The sequence below is a fragment of the Rutilus rutilus genome (genome assembly GCF_951802725.1).
Source record: "Rutilus rutilus genome assembly, chromosome: 4".
Taxonomy (NCBI): Eukaryota; Metazoa; Chordata; class Actinopteri; order Cypriniformes; family Leuciscidae; genus Rutilus; species Rutilus rutilus.
The window spans coordinates 490,313-495,312 of NC_140212.1; the positions used below are offsets into that span (position 1 = coordinate 490,313).

The following is a 5,000-nucleotide window of genomic DNA, read 5'->3' on the forward strand; positions in this document are numbered from 1 at the left end:
ACTAGCGTAAATCACGCAAGCTAGTGCGCATAGGCCACGAAGTGTTGGCGGAATAACACATTAGCGGAGCGGAGGGAATAATATGGAATTTTAATAAAATTAGCACTTTCTTGAATTTACTTAAATTTCCACAGATATGCCATGACCTTGATTGGTCAAAATCCAAATCGTGTTCTTCCTCAGAGTTTCCGTCTCGTTCTCCAGCACAAATATCTAAACATTCTTAAATCAAGACACATTTACTGGAGAAGCAGCAAAACGATTAATTTCATTTAGTTCTTCTATAGTTTTCATCATTCCTCATCAGTCTCAGTCTCTCGGTGCGCATCAGCGTCTGCATCAACTTGTTTTCTGACAAAAGTGTGATGAAAGGCGTCAGAAACGCTGGCTATTTTTAGACGTGTCGTGCGCGCACTGTGATTGGACGCAGACGGGACAGGAAGTGATGTCTGATTATGAGGTCAGACAATTAACCTCAAACTGCATCAGAAACAACTTCAAAACAGCCATTATTAGCCATCAGATCACTGCAGAAATGATGCTCTCCCTCAGAGCTTCTGTCTTGTTTTCCAGCACAAACAAAAATAAATAAATAAAGTTAAATTATGTTCATGCAGTGTGTAATAGAGCTGATGTGAATGTAAAAGCTCTGTAAAGTTACTCGACAAATAGAGTTATTGTCTCCTAAAAGAAAGAAGAAACTGCAGAAACGAGTCAGGAATTCCAGTCTCACATGTAACTAATTTGCATAATCCCCGCCACTGGTCCTGATTGGCTGAGCAGCATCTCTTAGCCCCGCCCTCAAACACTGTAGTGTATCTGAGACTGGAAGAGTTTGGTTCGTGTTGTTCATGTGGAGAAGACGCTGTTTTCTGAGATTGATACGGTAAAACCCCACGCCATCGTCACTGTTCGTATCACTGAGATCAAGAGCTGAGATTCAGATATGATAATGAGCGTTTGCTTTCTGACCAATCACAGCACAGCAGCTCTCAGAGAGGCGGAGCTTAGAGAGACTGAATCTCCGAACGAAGCGTTTCAGACACTGAGAGAAAAGAGCTTTTGACCTTTGACCTGTTTGTAGGAGAATCTAAAACTAAAATAGAACGTTTTAAAATCGCATAATCAGAGCACTTTAATTTAAAGGCAAAACAAGATTATTTTTCTTACATTATTGGTGGATATTTGCTCTTATTTTAAGCAGAAACTCACTTCATTTTGATCAATATTTGAGGGAAACCAAGTAATTTTCGCTTCTTCTCCAGTAAACGTGTCTTGATTTAAGAATGTTTGGAAACCGAGAGGAAGAAGCTCATGTTTGCCTCATCTGAGGCCGTACGTCTACGGTCAGGGTCGATCTCTCCTCGTCTCAATATGTTCAGAGACCAACATGAGTCCAGATTAATGCCGGACTCAAGGTGATGATGAGGACGGCCAATAATAGCAGCCACACACACACACACACACACCGCTCGAGATGAAGCGTATCTGTGCCTGCATTAGGTGTGTTTGTCTGTCAGATGTGAGCGAGAATAATAATAACCAGAGTTAACAAAGTTGTTTAATTCCAGCGCGTCAGACGTCGAGTTTCTACACTCTCGCTGGTTTATTTTTGTTATAATCTGTGTAAAGTGTCAAGCGGGCGTACAGAAACACACGTGTGTGTGAATAAAAGATAACCCAGCTGATCTGAGGCCTGTCAGAGTCGACTGATAAACACTTCACATCTTTATACTGCAGAAAACAACAGCGATATCAACAAATGCAGATGAGCAGCTGGCGGGTGATTCTGATTGGATCGTTGTGGTTTGCTATTTGATTGACAGGTGCTGGATGGAAGGGGTTATCGATATTATAAATTATTATTACATTATCTTTCAAAACTAGAACTGAGCCGCTTTACATCTGAATCGATCTCTTTTGCTACAGTTATTGAATTGATCTGAATAATATCTCTATTGTCGTTTTATAGAATTTGAATTTGTCTAATATTTGATGAGGTGTGCATCACTGATTGTGTGTATTACTGCGCTGTAAGCTCTCGGCGCGATCTGCAGTGGATAAAGCGCTGTCGAAGTGAAGCCGAGCTGGAGAGAGAGCTCGTGTTTTACACTTGCCGACGCGTTCATCCAAAGCAAGCGAACACAAGCTAGTAGTAAAAGAGAATAATATTCCTAATAATATACAATAGCAGCTTTAGATTAGGAGTGTGTGTGACTGGGTTTTGATGAAAGATTACCAGGGTGCATGAATGTAAAAAACATGATGATGTGCATGGACAGATCACTAATAACAAACACAGCGATATTCACAAAAAATACAAATAAAATAGAAGGGTTTCCTGTGACTTTAGCGTGCGATGACGAGTGTTAATAATGATGATCATCAGAGCGGTTATTGTACGCAATATCATCGACTAGCTTATGATTTTTGTTATGCATTTGTTTCTAACATCTACTTAAAAAAACTTCCAATTTATTCTCCCTAAATTTGTTCCAAACGTTTCTTTGTTCTTCTGAAGGATGTTAGTATCCGAACAGTTGATGGACTCCTAGAGTATAGAGAAATAAAAACACTACTGAAGTCTCAGAACACAAACATTCTTCAAAATATCACAGAATATTCATTTCAGCAGCACTAATGAAAACAAGGTCATTATTGGAGACCATATTTACACTAAAGATATTAAATGACCGAGTCTAATGCCATAATGTGTTTCGTAATCAGAAACAAACCAAAAATATTAGGAAATTATCAAACATGTCAAACTGTCATTTAAATAAATTAATCATTTCATAAATAAATTCAACGCTCACTAACAAACTAAAATATAAAAAAATACACCAGTGATTCTTTGAAATACCACGGTATTTACGGCAGTTTCTTTCCAAAATGTGTTTCTTTTCTTAATGTGTGTGTTTGTGCAGATGATGCTGTGTAGTTCACTATCAGTACTGTGGTAAACTGCGTCGGGTCAAACACTGTGGTACTACATGATTATTACCTATATTTCTATCTATGGCAACTATGTTATTAATTATAATAATAAACAAAAAATATCACAAAATAAAGCAAAGCAGTCCATATGGCTCGTCAACTGTATTTTACACGAAAGTCAGTTTCTGCCACATAAGAAAAAAAATCATGCTTTGGTAAATCGTGAATATGACATAAAAAGTCGAAATTATGACATACTAAATTATAATTTTGACTTTTATGTCACAATCATGACACACAAAAAATTATGACGTAGGCCTTCTACCATTAAAAGTAACTTTATATGCAATTATGACTTTTACGTCATAATTTCGACTTTTTAATGTCATGTTATGATTTTGTAAGTCATAATTTTGACTTTTTATGTCAATTATGATTTACCAAAGATGGTTTTTGTAATGTATGGAAGTCCGTGTGGCAGAAATGGCTTTCCATAGATTTTCATGTCAGTCACAAAACAATCAATAAAACATTTTAAACTTTATTTTATATATTAAACTTATATATATATATATATATATATATATATATATATGTGTATATGTATATATATATATATATATATATATATATATTTCTAAATTGTTTTATCTATTTAGTCCGTGTGGCAGAAATGGCTTTCCATAGCCTAGATTTTCATGTCAGTCACAAAACAATAAATAAACCACTTTAAACTTTAATTTATATATATAATATATATATATATATATATATATATATAGTTTTATCTGTTTGCATCCGTCAGCGTTCTGACTGACTTTAATCTCGCGCCTGATTAAAGCGTGAATGTGAATGAAGGAACAGGATTGATCACCTGAGCTGCTCCTGATCAATCCATCCGATCAGCTCGGTCAGTCCAGCGGGAGTCGCAGTTCGATCGCTCCAGGGTTCCGGTTCGGTTCAGTTCTCTTCGGTTCGGTTCAGTCAGCGGCGCATCGGCGATCTCACATTATTCAGATCCGAGCGCGAGTTGAGCGCGTAACCGTCACCAACCGTCATTAACCGCCACAGCAGAATAAACGAGATTATTCCGATGGACGTTTCCCGCGTCTCCTGTTTGAATAAATTATGACGTTAAAAATTAGCCGTAAAAGGCTAAAAAAAAAGAAGAGAAAAAGATGGAGAAAACCAGATGCTGCTCTTCCCTGAGCTTCACACACACTAACTGACTGACACACACACAATGAATCTCTCTCTCTCACTCACAGTCTCTCTCTCTCACACACACTCTTTATCTCTCTCTCTCACACACACTCTCTCGCACTCACACACTCTTTATCTCTCTCTCTCTCTCACACACACACACACACACACTCTCGCACTCTCTCAGACACACACACTTTCTCTCGCACTCACAGACACACTCTCTCTCTCTCTCTCTCTCTCTCTCTCTCTCTCTCTCACACACACACACACACACAACATTACCGTGTACCGTTTACATTCTAATACCACAGAACTCCTCTCTCACTGACAGGGAACGTTCTGTCAAGGTTCTCAAAGTTGTAAACAAACGTTCTTCTAGTAGCCTAACATTAAAAGAATGTTATCCGGTCTTGAATAATGTTCTCAAAACGTTAGCTCAAAAAAAATAATTAAAAAAAAGTATATATCTTTCATGGAATGTTTTATATATTTATAAAACGTTTTAGTTGGACTTATTTTTTAAAAAATTTTTAAATGTTGCTGCTTGTTTCAGAACGTTCAGATTCAAAAGTAATCGTTATAATGATCGTTATAACCCTATAATGTTTGAAGAATAATACAGTAGAATCTTCCCTTATAACGTTCACATAACCAAGAAAAAACGTTTTTAAAACATTTCAAAAACTGTTACATTCAGAAATAACGTTTTCATAATTCATAACTCACCCGGCGGGCGGCAGTTACAGTGCCCACATAAAACACCATATAGTTCATGAATAAGGCAATCTTCATCTGGGCATTTCAGAGATATAATCACTGTACCATTTTACTTTATGTCACATACCACTGTATTTTCT

At 37.1% G+C, this 5,000-nt stretch overlaps 1 protein-coding gene across 1 annotated transcript in view; it reads right to left on the bottom strand.

The window, feature by feature from the left end:
- LOC311289429 (chemokine-like protein TAFA-2) overlaps positions 1-4,483 on the bottom strand; it is an 18,904-nt gene extending 14,421 nt beyond the window's left edge. Inside the window, exon 1 of the mRNA XM_084407449.1 lies at positions 3,812-4,483. The gene's annotated coding sequence lies outside the window, so the exon portion shown is untranslated. The remainder of the gene's footprint in view (positions 1-3,811) is intronic.
- Positions 4,484-5,000: the final 517 nt, after the last annotated feature.